General features: G+C 39.8%; 1 long non-coding RNA gene across 1 annotated transcript in view; it reads left to right on the top strand.

Moving 5' to 3' along the window:
- Positions 1–21,893, top strand: part of 4933406I18Rik (RIKEN cDNA 4933406I18 gene) — a 99,683-nt gene that overhangs the window by 62,220 nt on the left and 15,570 nt on the right. The gene's annotated exons all lie outside the window — the stretch shown is intronic.

The following is a 21,893-nucleotide window of genomic DNA, read 5'->3' as shown; positions in this document are numbered from 1 at the left end:
TGCTTTGTCAATATGTTTTCTAACAGCAACAGGAAACTAAATCATTGTTTCTGAGAAAGGGGTCCAGGCTATATCTTATGTTGGCAGCAGAATTTGGCACTGATCTACGGGGATAAACATACTTAGACATAGGGCAACTTAACATTATGTTCATTTATCAAAACAACAATAGCATGCTCTCCTCCAGGGCCTATGACTTACCCAGGCATGAGCTTATAACCAGGTCTACACTACCAGTACCAGACATGAGTTTTCTCCTGTGGAGTGGGCCTCAAATCCAATCAGAGCATGATTGGTTACTCCCATAATGGTCATCTCACTATTGAAGCAATAGTCACATCTTGTCAGGCCGATTATTACTGTAGTTCACTGGGTCCACAGCTGTGTGGGACCATTTCTGGTATAGCCCCCAGCAGCTTGTACAGAGGGCTAGACATGACTTTATGAAATTCACTTTACATATAGTTGATGTTTAATCTGTGTGTGGAATATTTGGCATGTTATTGGAACCCTTGTAAATAACAAGAAAATATAACCTCAAACACTATTAAGTTAATACGAAAACAGTATTCATTGCTTGGCTTGTCACTGTGACAGTATCAAAGCTATTTTAAAAAGGAAGGGTTGTGGCATGGAAATCAGCAAGAGCATAGAACAATAACTTCCTGATATTCAGCACTCTTTCTTCTCTTTCTTCAGTGATAACACCCCCCCCCGCCACCCTGTGGAATGGCACTGACCATTCTAGATACTCCTTCTCAAGCATGTACAAAAGTGATCCTATATCTATCAAGTTGACAATATTAAGCATCACAAACCTGAAAGATGGCTTAGTGGGTAAAAGCACTGGCTGGCAAGCCTTATAATCTGAGGTCAGAACCTAAGCCCCACTCTTATATCCATACTCATGCTGTAGTATGCATGCATATGCACACATGGGAGCACATACACACACACACAAATGTAAATTCTAAAATTTCTTATTTTAGTGTGAATGTTTTGCATACATGTGTGTTTATGTACCATGTGTGTGCCTGGTAGAAGATCAGAAGAGGGCTTCAGGCCCCCTGGAACTAGAATTAAAGATGACTGTGAACTACCATGTGGGTGCTGAGAATTGAGGCCAGATCCTCTATGACAGCAACAGACACAAAGCCCTAAAAACTTAATTTTAAAATGTAAAGGGGCACGGCATGCTGGAGAGATGGCTCAGTGTTTAAGAGCATATCCTACTCTTGTGGAGCACTCCTGTGGCAGCTCACAACCATCTATAACATCAGGTCCAGGTATCCAACACCCTTTTCTGGCCTCCATAAGTACCAGGCATACATGTGATACACATGCATACAGGCATAAGGGTTAAACACTCATACACATAACAATAAATCTTTTTTAATAAAAAAATCACTGTCAAAACAAAATCAAAACTCTTTCTTCCTTTCTTTCTTCCTTTCTTTCCTTCTTTCTTTCTTTCTTGTTGCCCATTTCAAGGAATTAGTCCTTCAAGAGAAATCCACAACAGCCCGTCCTGAACATTATACATCTCCTGAGTATACCTTGTTAGAATCCAGTATTCCAGATGTCCCATAACATAAATAAGAGTAAAATCCTGAATTTTACTTAAAGTTGAAATCTGTCTTCTGACAAGATACTTTTTGGCGGCAGAAACCTGGTTAGCTCTGTTTCTGCTCCTACTTGCTGTTTCTCGTCTTCCTTACACGCTGTTAGACTGCTTCTTCCTCTTGCAGGATTAAAACCAGGACAAGTATAAACCATGGCAGGAAGCATCTGTCTGGCACCACAGTTGCTTCTCGCTACAGCAATGTCTACAGTCAACTCTCAGGCTGATATTCAAAGCTGACTTCTCACCCCGTCGTATTTCTATAGACACTCCTATTTCGAAGGGTCTGGGCTCTGTTGGCCTTCAGTTGGTCATTTGTATTTCCTCCTGAAGAAGAGTAAGTCAGATAAGCCAGTCCTCTTTGGGGGTTATTTTACCTTTCTGAGTGGAACTCTAGAGTGAAACGTGATATGACTACAGACTGTTCTATTCTGCAGAGCCCACTACTACTCCATAAGAAACATTTTTTTTCCTGCTTTCAGTGTAAATGTTGTTAATACTCAAGATAGGTTTAGCACTGTCTCTCTCTTTCTCTGCACTGCATAGTAATTACTTAAGCCTCTTACATTTATATATTTAAATTTTACCATTACTCATTCATTACATTACCAAAACATCTTTTGTTTTGTTTTTGAGAAAGTCTCATTATATAGCCCTAGCTGACTGGAAACTCACTATGTAGATGAGAATGTCCTTGAACTCAAGAGACCCACATACCTCTGCCTCTTGAGGGCTGGGATTGAAGACATGTACTACACATCCAGCACGAACAACCATTTTTTAGTACCTGCCCAAATAGTTCTACTCTACAATTGAACTTTCTTGTGAAGACCAATAAGGAGGTTGCCAATGAATGTCCCAAGTCAAGAAGAGAACATGAAATGAAATCCACTCTTTTCTCTTAAATGTCCCAGAAAAGGGGTTTCTATGTGAAAGCATAACAAATGTTTATTCACCCCAGATAGAGCACTAATAGACCAACAAAACCAACTTGGTGAACTGATACGTTTATTGAGTTTACTTAGAGGATCATGGGTAACGCAAAGATAGTTATATCACCAACAATCTCAGCATAGATGACAGCTGATGAAATCTGCCTTCCTGGGGCTCCCTGCCCAACTTACAGCAGCTCCACCAGAGACTTTCTCCCAAGCAAGTCTTTCACTGCTGTTATCATTTGGGGAAGGGGCCTATAAATCTTGTACTTTCCTGCACCTCCTGAATCTTAGGAGCTTCCTCTCAGGACAAAAATGTTTCAATTCAGAGGAAATTGCTATAGAATTGGGGTACGGAATGGGGTCATCTTCCTTGCCATTGCCAAACATTTGAAATTGGATCTGTTGGTGGCTGAAGAGATGGGTCAATGGTAAAGAGCACTGGTGGCTCTTCTAGAAGACCTGGGTTTCATTCCCAGCACCCACATGGTGGCTCACAATTGTCTGTAACTCCAATTCCAGATCAATATCCTCTTCTGACCTCCTCAAGCACAGCATACACATGGTACATAGACATAAATTCAGCCAGAACACACACATGTACACATAAAAATAAATAAATAGAAATTAACATTTGACCCATTGAAAGAAAAGCATGAGAAAACTACAAATTAGCACTACAAAAAAAGTGAGAAGTAAAACCAGAAATAGAGATTTTATTTATGTTTAATCTATGACAACTAGACAACTATAGCCATACAAGTTACATTGAATCTTAGCTAACGTGTTATAACTAGGATCTAATGTTATGCTATTTTTTTAAATTCCAAATAAGTTAAGTGTTAAATTATAGTCAGTTTATGTGATGCCTCTCATTTCAAACACTGGAAAGAAAACCGTATATCAAATAGAAAAAAAATCAGATATTCTCATTCCCATCAAATATTAAATATTGAGCAAATATTCTGTGAATATTGGATTTAAAATGTATGTGTTTATTTAACTTGGGTACTGTTATTGTTTGTGTTTTATAGCTGTGAAGAGACACCATAACCACAGCAACTCTTATAAAGAAAAACATTTATTTGGGCTGGCTTACAGTTTCAGAGATTCAGTCCATTATTGTCATGGCAAGAAGCATGGTGGCATGCAGGCAGACATGATGCTGGAGAAGGAGCTGAGAGTTCTACATCTTGATCCTCATGCAATGGAAAGAAACTACCACATTAGGCTTAATTTGAGCATATGAGACCTCAAAACCTGCCTCCTCAGTGACACACTTCCTCCAACAAGACCACACCTATTCCAACAAGGCCACACCTCCTAATAGGGCCACTCACTATTAGCCAAGCATTCGAACACATTACTCTATGGGAGCCAGACATGTCTCTTGGGATATGCAAGTTCTACCAACTTCCCAATCAAATGGACAGGAAAAAAAATATGGCAATATTTCTAAAACTGTATCCCCTAATACTCTAGGAATATGACTTAAAAGTTAAACCTGAATGGCCATACAGGTTTGAACAGGGTTAAATATTTTCTTTTTCTTGTCATTTGTACAGTAAAGATCTCTAAGGAGTCCTACCATTAAATAATTTATAATGAATTAATAGGATCAAATGATCTGTTTCTTTTTTTTTTTTTTTTTTTTTTTTTTTTTTTTTTTTTTTTTGGTTTTTTCAAGAAAGGGTTTCTCTGTATAGCCCTGGCTGTCCTGGAACTCACTTTGTAGACCAGGCTGGCCTCGAACTCAGAAATCCGCCTGCCTCTGCCTCCCGAGTGCTAGGATTAAAGGCATACGCCACCACGCCCGGCAAAGGATCTGTTTCAAATCTAGATTCTATCATTTTGCAACTGTACAGGCTCCATAAACCTGTTTCTTATTTAGGAAAAGGTGAAGCTAATAATATTTACTACTTACTTGGAGTTACCACAAGATGTGTATGTATCCATGAGAGTGCTTTGTACATTCATTCATTTAACATATTTACTAGGTATCTACCAAGATCCCAAGCATCCTGGACATGCAATATGATGGTAGAGAGAGGAGACAAATGATAAGCAGAGAAGAAGCAAGTTGAACCATTTCAGATTATGATGACTACTGTGGGAGAATGTAGCATAATGTTAGAGATCATGACTGGGATGGTCTAAATGGGAACCATAGAAGGGCATTTCTAAGAAAGAAATTTTACCCTGACCAGAGTAAACACAGGCTGGGATCAGCCATTCATTCACTCATTTACCAAACAAATGGTTATTAAGCACTTTCTATGTTCTAGACAGTGGAAATAATGTATGAAGATAGACTTTAGACGGCATTTAAACTGAGATCCCTCCAGCTTTTGAGCCTGGGCTCTTTTCACTATTCATGGTACAACCAAAATCTAGCCAGAAAAACAAAAACAAAAACAAAAAACAAAAAACAGGTCTATCAGGAATTACTTTTTTCTCTATAGATGAAGGGAAACATTAAGAATCCAAATCTAGGACTGGAGAGATGGCTCAGCGGTTAAGAGCACTGACTGCTCTTCCAGAGGTTCTGAGTTCAATTCCCAGCAACCACATGGTGGCTCACAACCATCTGTAATGGGATCTGATGCCCTCTTCTGGTGCCTGAAGAGACCAATGCTGTACTCATATACCAAGGAGTACACATGGCTCCAGCTGTATATGTAGCAGAGGATTGCCTTGTCAGGCATCAATGGGAGGAAAGGTCCTTGGTTCTATGAAGGCTCTATAGATGCCCCAGTGTAGGGAAATAGAAGTTAGGGATGCAAGAGTGGGTGGGTGGGTGGGTAGGTGGGTAAAGGAACACACTCATATAAGCAGGGGGAGAGGGTAGGATAGGGGAGTCCCAGGAAGGGGGGACCAAGAAAGGGGATAACATTTGAAATGTAAATAAAGAAAATATCAAATAAATAAATAAATAGCTGGAGCAAGTGGGGCTGGAGCAAGCAGGGGGCCGGAGTGAGGGGGGTGGGGCGGGGGCATAAGTGGAAAAAAATCCAAATCTGAAACAATGAAGTAATCTACAGATTAATGAAATCAGGAAGTCATTCCTCTTGTTGCATGGTTGACACTGGGAGAAGAAGGTGTCCCCGTTGAATAGACAAAGCAAAACTACAGAGGAACTACTCAAGAGACCATACTCTACAGGAAGCAGAAAAGGAGAGAGAGTAAGAAGTACCCACTTCCTCTCTTCCTGCTGTTGCTGCCAGGCTCCTCAAGGTACTTCTCACTGCTTTGATAGGTCAAGGACCAAAAAAGAGGAGAATGTGGAATTAACGGAGAGCAGGAACCAATCAGAGTCAATCAATAGTAAGTAGTCACACGAGTATGCTCCCACTGGTATTGAAATAAGAACTAGCAAATGACACAGATGACTGACAAAGATACTTAGTAAATTCAAAAGGAGAGGTTGGGAGCAACAACAGGAGCTAGAGAGCAGAAAGCAATGCTAAGGCCCACAGAAAATAGACCTATAAATGAATAAAAATAGGTAATTTATTGTGGCTTCAATCTGAGTCTCCCACGGTGTTTGGGATGCTTGTTCTCCAGCTTGTGGCACTATTTGGGAAAGCTGTAGTACCTTTAGGAAGGAGAGCACAGTTGGCAGAAGTAGGGCAGTAGGAGTGGGTCTTTGAAGGTTATTACCCAGCCTCTGTCCCTTCTTCCCTGCCTCTCTCCTTCCTGATCCACCATGTGAATAGCCTCAGCCACACTCCTGCTGCCATGAGCTAAACTTTCTTGCATTCTCTATGCTGGACTGAAACCTTTTAAAACTGTAAGCCAAGATCTCTCACCCTTAAGTTGTTTCAGTAGGATATTTTAATCACAGCAATAAAAAAAAAAAATAACTGACAGTGTGCATGACAGAAACCATTCTAAGTATTTTCATGTGGACAAAGAACATCTTAAGTCTCTTTACTCTGTAGATAAATGGAATGTCTATAATATATGTGCATGGTATGGAGAGTAATGAAAAACAACCATATATGTACTAGTAGGGCACAGGAATTGACAGGTGATTATTTTTGTTTACAGAATAAAATTATCTATTAAAAAAATACGTGTGAGATCTGGTGTATGTTAATCCCACCAGGTGAGAATAGGACCACTATCACAATTTTTGAGCCAATTTTGAAGCAAGTTTTATTAAATACTGGCCAGATGCATGGATAGTGGCCAGGTCCATATCCAGGATTTACAGAGTATGGCCTCAAAGTACATTAGTCAGAAGCTTCTAAAGGCAGTGCCCACAAGGCGATGTACGTCCCATCGTTATCCAATCAGGGGCAAGCATACATCCTGACATACTTCCTGCCATTGTATTTCCCATCTATGCATGATCAAGCACATCCTGAGAAGTTGGTGTAACCAAGCTTGTTTACAGAAGTAAAAACATGTAACTTGTTATCTTACATGAACAACAGCCCTCTGCATTACAGGAAGTTATCTGCCCTTGGGTGAGTAGGGCTTACATGGTATAGGAGGCATTTTTGTTCTATAGACCTCTTCAGCAGAGTAATTTAAACTTAAAAACATAACTCCATCCTTCACATTCCCCCTTGAGTTATATCCTGATTCAAATCCTTGACTCTGTGATGGGTACCTGTTCATAATGGTATCTAATAATCATTAGTTTAATGGCACCCAAATGGGAATTTTTGTATTTAGTTAATGCATTAATGATGCAAATCAACAGTAATTAGCAGAAACACTGTAAGAACAAAGGCCTTATCATGGCTAACGGAGTTACTATCTAGGAGAAACCTGAAAATGAGAATAGGGTTCCCTCCACTTCTTTGCAATTCTGTTCGTTTTTGTTTGTTTGGTTTTAGTTGGTGTTTGTTTGTTTGTTTGTTTTTAGTATAGCCAGATTATTTCTAATGATTCCCAAATGGTTTGTATAGAAATAGCAATTTTTTTCTTAAAGCCATACATACATACATACATACATACATACATACATACATGCATGCATACATACATACATGCATGCATACATACATAGCACAGGTCAAGTGCACTATCATATTGTAGCACTACTTCAGATAATAAATCTATGTGTTGATCTTGGTCTAGTTAGTTTTAACAGGTCCTTTTCCTGGCATGCCAGTAGACACTGTAGGTAACCCTTTTGTCCCCTGTTCCAGGGAGGAGAGGGGGTGGTGGTGGAAGTAGTGGTGGTTGATGATGATAATGACCAGCATTGCAGCCTGGGAACTTATAAACATCACCTGTCAAAAAAAAAGTTGATGGCCAATGAGCTGAATAGGAGGTGGGACACTAGCAGGAAGAAAGATAATTCTGGGGAATAGTAAGAGATAAAAGAAAGACTCTACAAGAGCCCAGAGAGACAAGATGAGACAGAACAAGACAGAAGATGGACTTAAACCAGCAGGTAAGTCAACTCATGGAGACACTAAGAAAGAAAGGGGCTGGGACTGAAGGAGAGGTTACTAACTAATCAAGTGATAGACAAGAATAGATTAAATGGTTAAAAGTTGGGAGCTAGTCAGGAAATGAGCCAAAGCTTATAGCCAAGACATTTAATAATAATTAATCTTGAAGTCATCTTTCCATGAGCTGAGGATGGAAAGGAAATCAGAATAATAAAATATTTTTTACAAATGCCGCCCACCATTGGGCATAGAATTTAAATTTAGTAAAGTCCTGGGTGAGACGCAGTGCAGTTATATTGGCACTGACTGTCAGGCAAGAACTTAGTCAGAAATCCAAACCCAAATGTAGGAAACAAGTGCTTCTAAGTCTCAGAGCTGCTCTTAGTTTAATTCCATTTAATGGCCAGGGCCAGGTGCAGAAGAGGCCAGGAGCTGCTGGTACAGAGATAAATAAAAACAAAACAAAAGACAAAAAACCAGCAGGTTTTTTAAAAAGTCTGCAGAATAGGAAAGCCTGCTTTTAAGAAGCCCTGTCTGAGTAGAAAAAGAACCAGCTTGGCCCTATAGACAAGCTCTTCCCAAATCAGATTCCTAGTCAGGTGGGAGGCTAAAAGCATGGAAGGCTGGAGCTGAGGGAACTCACACTGCCTAAATACTTGCATGAGCAGCCCCCTCATGGACTCAAGACAACTTCTGGGAGACACAAGGAGTCAAAACCAAATAGAAGCAAATCCCAGTGATGTGTTATACAAGGAAGGCAAAAATGCCTCTCCTGGTGAAAGAAGAGATGTGCAGGCATGTGACAGCTCAAGGTCTGTGCTAAACAGAGACGAGAGATTGAGAGAAGACAAGATAAAAATCCAAAGCAGCAAAACTTATGAGCAGGTATGAAATGTTTAAAGTTGTGCTTAAATGTTAAAGGAAGGAGAGTGAATATAGAAAAATTACAAGCAGGTAAAAAGAACTTAAAATTCATAAAAATTTAAAAAAGAATAAGATGTCAAGTCCAAGTTGAACAAGGGCCTCCACATAAAACCAGATACACTGAATCTAATAGAAGAGAAAGTGGGGGGAAAGCCTCAAACACATCTGCACAGGGGAAATTTTCCTGAATAGAACACCAATGGCTTATGCTCTAAGATCAACAATTGACAAATGGGACCTCATAAAACTGCAAAGCTTCTGTAAGGCAAAGGACACTATAGGACAAAACTGAAACCAGACTGTGAAAAGATCTTTTTACCAGTCCTACATCCAATAGAGGGCTAATATCCAATATATACAAAGAACTCAAGAAGCTGGACTCCATAGAACCAAATAACCCTATTAAAAATGGGGTACAGAGCTAAACAAAGAATTCTCAACTGAGGGATACTGAATGGCCAATAAGCACCTAAAGAAATGTTCAACATCCTTTAGTTATCAGGGAAATACAAAGCAAAACAACCCTGAGATTCCACCTCACACCAGTCAGAATGGCTAAGATCAAAAACTCAGGTGACAGCAGATGCTGGCAGGGATGTGGAGAAAGAGGAACACTCCTCCATTGCTAGTGGGATTGCAAGCTGGTACGATCACTCTGGAAATCAGTCTGGTGGTTCCTCAGAAAATTGGACATAGTACTACCTGAGGACCCAGCTATACCACTCCTGCGCATATACCCAAAAGATGCTCCAACATACAACAAAGGCATATGTTCCACTATGTTCATAGTAGCCTTATTTATAATAGCCAGAAGCTGGAAAGAACCCAGATGCCCCTCGACAGAGGAATGGATTCAGAAAATGTGGTACATTTACACAATGGAGTACTATGCAGCTATTAAAAACAATGATTTCATGAAATTTACAGGCAAATGGATAGAACTAGAAAATATCATCCTGAGTGAGGTAACCCAGTCACAAAAGAACACACATGGTATGTTCTCACTGATAAGTGGATATTAGGCAAAAAGCTCAGAATACCCACAATACAATTCACAGACCACATGAAGCTCAAGAAGAAGGAAGACAAAAGTGTCGATGCTTCAGTCCTACTTAAAAGAGGGAACAAAATAATCACAGGAGGTAGAGGGTGAGAGGGACTTAGAAGGAAGAGAGGGGAGGGAAGGGAAAGGGAGCAGGAGCAGGTATGGGAGGAGACAGGAGAGAAGTACAGAGGGTCAGGAAATTGAACAGGGGTGTGTAGCAGTGGGGGATGGGAAACTGGGGGTAACCACAAGAAAGTCCCAGAAGCCAGGAAAGCAAGAGGCTCCCAGGACCCAGTGGGGATGACATTAGCTGAAATGTCCAACAAAGGGAAGGGAAAACCTGTAGAGACCATGTCCAGAGGGTAGACACAGCCCTTGATTGAGGGATGGGGCCACCCACCCATCTCCAAAATTTTAACCCAGAGTTGCTCCTGTCTAAAGGAAATACAGGGACAAAGAGTGGAGCAGAGACTGAAGGAAAGGACATCCAGACAATGCTCCACCTGGGGATCCATCCCATATGCAGACACCAAAACCAGACACTATTTATTGCTGATGCCAGGAACTGCTTGCTGATAGGAGCCTGATATAGCCTTCTCCTGAGAAGCTCTATCAGAGCCTGACCAATACAGATGCAGAGGCTTGCAGCCAACCATTGAACTGAACACGGAGACCCCAATGGAGGAGTTAGGGAAAGGACTGTAGGAGCTGAAGGGGGTTGCAACCATAGGAAGAACAACAATATTAACCAAGCAGACCCCACCCCAAAGCTCCCAGGGACTAAACCACCAACCGAAGAGTACACATGGAGGGACCCATGGCTCTAGCTGCATATGTAACAGAGGATGGCCTTATCTGGCATCAATGGGAGGGGAGGTCTTTGGTCCTGTGAAGTCTTGATGCCCCAGTGTAGGGGAATGCTAGGGCAGTGAGGAGGGAGTTGGTGGGTGGGTGGGTAAGAACCCTCATAGAAGCAGGGGGATGGGGTTGGGATGGGGCATTGCGGAGGGGAAACCAGGAAAGGGGATAACATTTGAAATGTAAATAAAATATCCAATTTTTAAAAATACATTTAAAAAAGAAATAAGATGAAAAATCAGTAACACAGAGCTTTTGGACTAAATTATTTAATGCTATCTTAGGGTGCTTAAAGATAGAGACAGAAGAGACAAATGGCCTAATTGAGACTGGTACTTTATTACCAATTATAATTACTATTATGCAGACATGTATTTTCCTAATCATAATAATCATAATAGTTTTTATGCCTTCTTTTAAAAAGACTTTCCAGATACAGGCATTAGAAGAAAAACTAGAAAAGATTACAGAGTTGAGAAAGACACTAAGGTACAGACAAAAGAAATAAGGTTAAAGCCTACCACACTATATATAATGAAAATCAAACAAGTAAGCCAAAGCCTTTTAGAAAACCAATTTGGCTCATCATGTTAGTGTACTACGAATAACAGAGGATGCTAGAAACACACAAAAATGTAAAGAATTTAAATGGCATCCCATAAAAAGACTAGATTTTAAAAATTATAAGAAGGCAACTTTAACAGAGAAAAATAATCCTTAAAGGCTTAAATGCTAAATGTTTTCATTGTGGCAAGCAAGGTCATTTTAAAAGAGATTGTAGAAAAGGCATTCCTAGGAACAATGCCTTTTCTTCAGAAAATCCAAAAACAGAAGGCCACAGCTATCTGGAATATGCAGAAGGTGTAGCAAAGGCCGACACTGGACTAATGAATGTAGATCAACAAGGGACAGATAAGGTAATTCTTGTTCAAGAAATGACCCCAGAGGCCCCAATACCCAATCCAAATCAGCCATCTCAGGTCAACAGTGGAGAAACTCATCCAACAGAACAATTAATTAACAATGCTCTGGATATAAACATTAATAACCCAGATATCAAAAAAAGAACAGCTTCAATAAATAAAACAGAGAACTCAAAAGAGATCAAAGGCTCAATGTATAGGAACAGATGTAAGAAAGAGATGCTTAATAAATAAAAAGGGATAAGAAATCCCAGAGACAAATGAAAAATGTTGCAGTGGGGGAGAAAATATACTCTTTATTTCCACAGGTAAAGAAAAACCAGGAATTCCATCCAAATAAATGAAAATCAGATTTGACAGAGGAAGACCCCCTGAAGATCTTAGCTACCAGGAAGGAGATAGAAATCAAGAACAAAAAAGTTGAAGTATCACTGATCCCCAACATGAGAACAGCTTTGAGACTGGCTGAGACTGGCTGAGACATGAAAATGTCTCCAGTCCAGAACTTCAGCCAAGCAGAGCCAATCCATCCTGTTGGCTACAGAACCCTCCTTGTGACTTACCATGCCATCTTTTCAATTAGCAGAGAGAGAAACTTGTATTACACTTTGGTTATGCAGTCCAAACTATCTTATAAAAAAAGAACCCTTACCTGCTAGAACAGAGATCAAAAAATCACCTTTAACCCTACCAAACCTGAGCCTCTGAGCATAATTAACCCTCCTGCCTGGCCTCCTGAGGAAAATTTTGGAAAAAAAAATAGATACTTTATAAAACTGTTCATAACATGTATAACAGTGGTTAGATTTAGATGAAACTTGGAGAGATTGTAGAAAATAGGCCTACCTTGCTTCTAATGCCAGTATCCAATGTTTTTTGTCTGTTTTATCAATGTTCACATCCTGCTTATCAACCACACGGAAGAAGGTCAGGTTCCTCACTTGACCAGTAATCCTGATAGCTTGGTTTTATATACAAATACTTCATGTATATCCTGAGCCCACTAAAAGCTTTCATTTCATCAACAGAAGTATCCTTGAAGTTCTTGAAATAGTAGTAGTTTTTGGCTTTTCTGCATGTATTTATTTATTTATTCATTCATTCATTCACTTTATATACCACTCACAGCCCCCCTCCTAGTCACCCTCTCTCAAAATTCTTCACCCCATAGCCCCCTCCTTTCTCCTGTGAGCAGGTGCCCCTCCGTTACTCCCTACCCTGGTATATCAAGTCACTGCATGCATCTTCTCTCACTGAGGCCAGACAAGGCAGCCAGGCTAGAAGAACATCTCACAGACAAGGCAACAGCTTTTGGGATAGCCCCCTCCAGTTGTTCGTGGCCCACATGAAGACCAAGCTGCACATCTGCTACATATGTGCAGGGAGGCCTAAGGCCAACCCATGTATGTTCTTCTATTGGTGGTTCAGTCTCTGAGAGCCCCAAGGGTTCAGGTTAGATGACTTTGTTGGTCTTCCTGTGGTATACCTATCTCCTTCAGGACTACAGTCCTTCCTCCAGCTCTTCCATAAGAGTCTCCAAGCTCCATTCACTGTTTGGATGTGTGTCTCTGTATCTGAGTCAGCTGCTGGGTAGAACCTCTCAGAAGACAGCCCTGATAGACTACTGTCTGCAAGCATAACAAAGTATCATTAATAGTGTCAGGAATTGGTACTTGCCCATGGGATGAGTCTCAAGTTGGCCCCATTATTGGTTGGCCATTCCCTCCTCCATTTCTTCCTTTATCCCCTGTCTCTGAATTTCTTGTAGACAAGATAAATATTGGATTGAAAGTTTTGTACATTGGTTGGTATCCTTATTGATGCACTAGGGTTCCTGACTGGCTACAGGAGGTTGCCTGTTCAGGTTCTATATCCCCGATGCTGTGAGTCACAGCTATGGTCACCCCCATTAATTCTTGGGCACCTCCCCTATTCCAGGACTGTCACAACCTTGAAATGCTCCCCCCATATCCCATACCCCAAACCCCCTCAGTTGCAGATTTCCATTCATTCTTATGGCCATCTGGCCATCTCTCCTGTCCCTCCCCACACCTGATCCTGAGCCCTCCCATTCTCCTCCCCAACCCACCCCCAATTACCTACCTCTATCTGCTTCCTATAACTATTTTATTCCCCCTTCTAAGTGAGAGTCAGGCATCCTTGCATTGGCCTTCCTTCTTGTGTAGCTTCTGTGGGTCTGTAGAGTGTAGCATGGGTATTCTGTATTTTATGGCTAATATCCAATTATAAGTGAGTACATACCATGCATGTCCTTTAGGGTCTGGGTTACCTCACGTAGGATGGTATTCTCAAGTTCCATCAGTTTGCCTGTAAAATCCATGATGTCTTTGTTTTTAGTAGCTGAATAGTATTCTATTGTGTGGATATAGAACATTTTCTTTATCCATTCTTCAGTTGAGGAGCATCTCGGTTGTTTCCAGTTTCTAGCTATTACAAATTAAGCTGCTATGAACATAGTTGAACAAGTGTCTTTGTGAGATGGTGGTGAAGCATCTTTTGAGTATATGCCCAAGAGTGGTATAGCTAGGTATTGACGTAGCTATTCCCAGTTTTCTGAGAAACGACTAAATTGATTTCCAAAGTGGCTGTGCACGTTTGTACCCCCACCCTCAGTGGAAGAGTGTTCCCCTTGCTCCACATGCTTCACAGCATGGACTATCACTTGAGTGTTTGATCTTAGCCATTCTGACCAGTGGAAGATTGAATCTCAGAGTTGTCTATCACTTGAGTGTTTGATCTTAGCCATTCTGACCGGTGGAAGATTGAATCTCAGAGTTGTCTATCACTTGAGTGTTTGATCTTAGCCATTCTGACCGGTGGAAGATTGAATCTCAGAGTTGTTTTGATTTGCATTTCCCTGATGACTAAGGATTTTGAACATTTCTTTTTTAAGTGCTTCTCAGCCATTCAAGACTCTTCTATGGAGGATTCACTGTTTAGTTCTGTACTCCATTTTTTAATGGGTCATTTGGGTTGTTAGACTCTAACTTCTTGCGTTCTTTATATAGTTTGGATGTTACCCCTCTAGCAAATGTAGTGTTAGTGAACATCTAGTCCCAATCTGTGCACTGCCATTTTGTTCTATTGACAGAGTCCTTTGCCTTACAGAAGCTTTTCAGTTTCTTGAGGTCACATTTATAAATTGTTGATCTTAGAACCTGAGTCATTGGTGTTCTATTCAGGAAGTTGTCTCCTGTACCAATGTGTTCAAGGCAATTTCCTACTTTCTCTTCTATTAGATTCATTGTATACAGTTTTATTTTGAGGCCTTTGGTCCACTTGGACTTGAGTTTTGTGCAGGATGATAAGATATGGATCTATTTACATTCTCCTACATGCAGACATCCAGTTAGACCGGCACCATTTGTTGAAGAGGTTTTCTTTTTTCCATTGTATGATTTTGTATTCTTTGTCAAAAATCATGTGTCCATAGGTGTGGGGGTTTATTTCCGGGTCTTCAATTTGATTCCATTAATCAACCTGTCTGTTCCAATACCATACAGGTTTTATTACTGTTGCTCTACAGTATTGCTTGAGATCAAAGATCGTGATACCTCCAGAAGTGCTTTTATTGTTCAGGATTGTTTTTTCTATCCTAGGTGTTTTGTTTTTTTCCATATGAAGTTGAAAATTGTCCTGTCAAGGTCTGTAAAATAATTGTGTTGGAATTTTTATGGAAATTGCAGTAAATCTGTAAATTATTTTGGGTAAGGTGGCCATTTTCACTGCTAATCATACCAATCTGCCACAGACTGGGCCTAATCGGCCCCCCTCAATCCATGGGAATCAGGGGTTCCGGCAGATGGACGTAGAGTCGGCAGGAATTGGGGTGGCAAAAAGACTCGACACAAGGGAGTGTGGATCTGAATGTAATGTGTCAAATCGAGCATCAGACTTTTTATACAGAATAAAATAGGGAAGTTAGGTGATGCACTGGCAAGGTACAATGAGGTTACTGGATTCTTACACAAAACAGAGGAATGCAAACACGGAAGGACTGGTAGGAACCAACTGGAATAAAATTCAATGTTAACAACTGGGATCAAAAACAGCTCCACCTACGGTCCACTTAATCTTAGAAGCCAGGGGCAAGGGCTTTGTGCCCTTGCCATAGTTCCTTTTCTAGTCTATTGTATAGTCCATCTTCCCCCTAGGCCATTGTAAATACTTGTATATGGGTGTAACTCAGCTAGCTATAGTTCTAAGTATCTACTCTGGTTTCTCCTTAGATCACAAACTTCCTTCTTCCTAGATAATAGTAAATTTCTGTGTAGAGCAGAGACTTAGCTATCCATGCCCAGGGTCAGATCAAGGACTACCTAGAATCTAACTTAGCTATATGTCAAAAAATCAATCCTTAGGAGCACTTATAATAAAGCAATATTAAGGAAAAGCACACAGATCCATTTACCAACTAAAGCAAGGATATTGGAGCATTCTTTATACAGGATGCCACAATCCAGGAGACAAAGTTTCTGTGAACTTTTCGCCTCCGGATAGCACCCAGGTTTTCGGGGCCTGTCGTGCTTGTCACTACTGGAGGGATATAGCACCAATCCATGAGCATGGGAGATCTTTCCATCTTCTGATATCTTCCTCAATTTCTTCAGTGACTTGGAAATTCTTGCTGTATAGGTCTTTCACTTGCATAGTTAGAGTTACACCTAAATATTTTATATTATTTGTGTCTATTGTAAAAGGTGTTGTTTCCCTAATTTCTTTCTTGGACCATTTATCATTTGTATAAAGGAGGGTTGTTGATTTACTCAAATTAATTTTATATCCATCTACTTGGCTGAAGGTGTTTATCAGCTGTAAGATTTCTCTGGTGGAATTTTGGGGATTGCTTGTATATACTATCATATCATCTGTGAATAGTGATACTTTGACTTCTTCCTTTCTAATTTATATCCCCTTGATCTTGTTAGTTGTCTTATTGTTCTGGCTAGAACTTCAGTTACCATATTGAGCACATATTGGGAAAGTAGGCAGCCTTACCTCGTCCCTGATTTTAGTGGAATTGCTTTTAAGTTTCTCTCCATTTAGTTTGCTGTTGGCTATTGGCTTGTTGTGTATTGCTTTGATTATGTTTAGGTATGTGCCTTGTATCCCTGATCTCTCTAATACTTTTAACATGAAGCAGTGTTGGATTTTGTCAACAGCCTTTTCAGCATCTAATGAGATAATCATGTGATTTTTTTTTCTTTCAGTTTGTTTATATGGTGAATTACGTTGTTTCATATACTGAAACATCCCTGTATCCTTGGGTTGAAGCCTACTTGATCATGGTGGATGATGTTTTTGATGTGTTCCTGGATTTGGTTTGCAAGTATTTTATTGAGGTCTTGTTTTTTTGGGTTTTGTTTTGGTTTGTTTGTTTGTTTGTTTTTGTTTTGTGGGGGTTGGTTGGTTTGGTTTGATTTTTTAGTTTGTTGTTGTTGTTTGCATCAATGTTCATAAGAAAAATCAGTCTGAAATTCTCTTTCTTTGTTGAGTCTTTGTGTGGTTTAGGTATCAGGATGACTGTGGCTTTACAGAATGAGTTTGGCAGTGTTCCTTTGATTTCTACTTTGTGGAATACTTTGAGGAGTATTGGTATTAGCTCTTCTTTGAAAGTCTGGTAGTCTTCTACACTAAAATCATCTGGCCCTGACATGGGTTTTTTGTTTTGTTTTGGTTTTGGTTTTTGTCTTTTGGTTGGGAGGGTTTTGGTGACTGCTTCTACTTCCTTATGGTTACAGGGCTGTTTAAATAGTTGCCTGATCTTGATTTACCTTTGATAAGTGGTATCTGTCTAGAAAATCATCCATTTTGTTAAGATTTTCCAATTTTGTAGAGTGCAGGCTTTTGGTGTAAGACCTGATGATTCTTTGAATTTTCTCAGTGTCTGTTGGTATACTGCCCTTTTCATTACTTATTTTTTAGTTTGGATACTGTCTCTCTGTCTTTTGGTTACTTTGGCTAAGAGTTCGTCTATCATGCTGATTTTCTCAAAGAACCAGCTCTTGATTTCATTGATTCCTTGTATTGTTTTCTTTGTTTCTAATTGATTGATTTCAGCCCTGATTTGGTTATTTTATGTCTTCTACTCCTCTTCGGTGTGCTTGCTTCTTTTCTTTTTTTCTAGAGCTTTCAGGTATAGTTTAAAATTGCTGGTATAAAACTTTCTAATTTCTTTATGGAGTCACTTAGTGCTATGAACTTTCCTTTTAGCCCTGCTTTCACTGTGTCCCATAAGTTTTGATATGTTGTGCCTTTATTTTCATTGAATTCTACAAAGTCTTTAATTTCTTTATATCTTCCCTAACCCAGAGATCACTGAGTAGAGAGTTGTTCAATTTTCATGAGTGCATAGGCTTTCGGGTATTTCTGTTGTTGTTGAGGTCCAGCTTTTATCCATGGTGGTCTGATAAGATACAAGGAGTTATTTCAATGTTCTTGTATCTGTTGATGCTTTCTCTGTGACCAACTATATGATCAATTTTTGAGACGGATCCATGAGAATAAAATATATTATTTTGTGTTTGGATGGAAGGGTCTATAGATGTCTGATAGATCCAATTGATGCATAATGTCTACTAGGTTCATCAGTTCTATGTTTAGCTTTTGTCTGGATGTCCTGTCAATTGGTGAGAGTAGTGTCTTAGGGTTTTACTGTTGTGATCAAACGCCATGACCAAGGCAAATCTTATAAGAACAGCATTTAATTGGGGCTGGCTTACAGGTTCACGGGTTCAATCCATTATAATCAAGGTGGGAGCATAGCAGCACCCAGGCAGTCATGGTGCAGGCAGGGCTGAGTATTCTACGTCTTCATCTGAGGGCTGCTAGCAGAATATGGGCTTCCAGGCAGCTAGGACTAGGGTATTAACACCCACACTCACAGTGGCACACCTTCTACAATAAGGTCTCCTAATAATGCCACTCCCTGGCCCAAGCATATACAAATCAACACAAGTTGGCTGTTGAACTCTCCCACTATTAATGTGTGGGGTTTGATGTGTGATTTAAACTTTAGCAATGTTTCTTTTACAAATGTGGGTGTCCTCGTGCTTGGGGCATAGATATTCAGAATTTAGGTATCATCTTAGTAAATTTTTCCTTTGATGACTATGAAGTGTTCTCCTTATTTCTTTTGATTAATTTTGGTTGAAAGCCTATTTATTAGATATTAGAATAGCTATTCCAGATTGGTTAGGGGTCCATTTGCTTGGAAAACATTTTTCCAGCCCTTTACTCTGAAGTAATGTCTGTCTTTATTGCTGAGGTATGTTTCTGGTGTGAAGCAGAATAATGGATTCGGTTCACATCCATTCTGTTAGTCTGTGTCTTTTTATTGGGGAATTGAGTCCATTGATGTTGAGAAATATTAATGATCAGTGATTGTTAATTCCTGTTATTTTGATATTGGTGTTAGAGTGTGTGTGTGTGTGTGTGTGTGTGTGTGTGTGTGTGTGTGTGTGTGTGTGTGTGTGTTTCCTTTGTTTTTTGCTAACATGAGGTGTGTTTTCTTGGGTGCAGTTGTCTTCTTTGAGTTGGAGTTTTTCTTCTAGTATTTTTAGTAGGGCTGGATTTGTGGACAGATATTATTTAAATTTCAATTTATCTTGAAATATCTTGTTTTTTCCAAGAGTTTTGCTGCGTATAGTAATCTAGGTTGTTATCTGTGGTTTTTTTAGAGTTTGCAAGATATCTGTCTATGCTCTTATAGCTTTTAGAGTCTCTGTTGAGAAGTCTCTGTGTAATTCTGATAGGGCTGACTTTGTATGTTAGCTGGTCTTTTTCCCTTGCCATTTTTAATATTCTTTCTTTGTTCTGTAGATTGTGTGCTTTGATTATTATGTTCCTGGAGGATTTCCTTTTCTGGTTCAGTCTGATTGGTGTTCTATAGGTGTATTGTATGTTTATAGGTATCTCTTTCTTTAGGTTGGGAAAGTTTTCTTCTATGATTTTATTGAAAATATTTTCTGGTCTTGGCACTGGGACTCTTCACCTTCTTCTATTACTTTTATTCTTAGATTAAGTCTTTTCATGGTATCCCTGGATGTTTTGTGTCAGGAATTTTTTGGATTTAATATTTTCTTTGACAGATGTATCAATTTCTTCTATTGTGTCTTCTATGCCTGAGATTCTCTCTTCCATCTCCTAGTTTCTGTTGCTGATGCTTGCATCTGTTATTCCTGTTCTCTTCCCTAGGTTTTCCTATCTCCAGGATGCCCTCAGTTTGTGTTTTCTGTATTGCTTCTATTTCCATTTTTAGGTTTTGAACAGTTTTATTTATTACCTTCACCTGTTTTTTGTTTGTTTGTTTGTTTGTTTGTTTGTGTTTGTGTTTGTTTTGTTTTGTTTTTCCCAAGACAGGGTTTCTCTGTGTAGCCTTGGCTGTCCTGGAACTCACTTTGTAGACCAGGCTGGCCTCGAACTCAGAAATCTGCCTGCCTCTGCCTCCCAAGTGCTGGGATTAAAGGCGTGTGCCACCACGCCCAGCTATCTTCACCTGTTTAGTTGTATTTTCCTGTATTTCTTTAAGGGATTTATTTGTTTTCTCTTTAAAGGCCTCTATAGTCTTTATAAGATTGGATTTAAGGTCATTTTCAACTGATTCAGTTGTGTTAGGATATCCAGGGCTTGCTGTAGTGAGGTAACTATTCTCTGAAGGTGTTACCCTGGATTTTGTTGATTGTGTTCTTTTGAGGGCTTTTAGCCATCTGGATGGCTTTTGTCTCTGGATGTTCTTATTGTAGTAGGTACTAGGAAGGGGGTTAACCTCAATGGTCCTAGTATGGGAGGCCTTTGTCTGTGTGGTTCTGGATCAGCAGGTCTGTATAGTTCAGGAGCAACAATTTGATAAAGGTAGGCAGAACTGTGGCAGGAGAATAGAGTTCCACCAGGGAGAATAGCAGACTGCTCGGGGAAGCTTGGGGTGCCTCAGAGAACTCAGTGAGCAGAGAATGGATGAGGGAAGGGAAGCTAACCTGTATGCTTCAGGATCCACAGGTCTGATTAAGGTGTGCAGAGAGGTGGTGAGAAAATGGGGTTGACCAGGGGATAGCAGACTGCTCAGGGCAACTCTTCTACATGCTATTGATGGATATGTGACTTTGTCTTTTCTGTCAAATTCTGCCAGAAGTTGTCCCCAATAAACAAAGAGAGGAAATCTATGCTCATGCTTTCTTCAGCAATATGACCTGGAATGTTCGCTGTTCCTTTATCATCCTCATTGACACTTAGATGCACATTTGGTGCCACATTGTGTTCCAAGTCCAACCTCATCAATCACACTAGCATCTCCCCTATCACTTGATTGAGAGGCACAAGCACAAACCCCTTCTTCTAACACTCTATCTTTTGTTTTCAGAATCACCAGTTTCACCCAATGTTTCTTCAATATAATCATCACTTGAGTCAGAAAGAGAAAGGTAATCCTTGCTAAATTCTCCCTCATCAGACTCAGAATTCTGTAAAATATCTACACTTGTTGAACTAAATAGCAAGATAGTTAGTTTACCCTTTAAAGTGCTTGATATTTTCTGCCCAAATCACTTCAAAATACAACCAAAACAGACATTTGCAATAGGCAGCCATTTGCAATCAGTTGACATCACACTAGCCTAAGACTTGGCAGCAATAGGGTATTATTTTTAGGTTTTTGGTAACGAGGAGGCTGCTATTCTCCCTATACCAGGAACTCAGTATTAGAAACATTTATGTCATTCTAGGAATTTGGTGTGGTAGGGTTAATAAATTGTGCATACTACCCATTCCATATATAGAAAAATGAAGAAATATATATTACCTCTGAAAGCTTATATGTTCACAGAGAAAAAAACAACTAGACTAGCACCCTAACAAGATTCACCCATGGGGATGCAGAGACACTGAAACATATTGTTCCAGCATCCTGTCTGATCCTACCTCAGTCTGCCTTAATAGCTGTTTAATCAGAATTTGCTTCCAGAGAAATGGGGATGTGAAGTGGATATTTCTGGTTTCTCCAACAACTCAGTTGTGTCATGTGATGATTTTCTGGAAACTGTCTTTGAGAGGATGTTTTCCAGAGAGCAGACATGTAGTGTTTTTCTGGAAGCTGTCTTGTGAGAGAGCACATGATGTTTTGCCAGAGTGGATGCTTGAGAGGGTGTGTGATATTTAGAA

Source organism: Mus musculus, chromosome 7 (assembly GCF_000001635.26).
Source record: "Mus musculus strain C57BL/6J chromosome 7, GRCm38.p6 C57BL/6J".
Lineage (NCBI taxonomy): Eukaryota > Metazoa > Chordata > Mammalia > Rodentia > Muridae > Mus > Mus musculus.
This window is presented reverse-complemented; position numbering and strand designations above follow the sequence as displayed.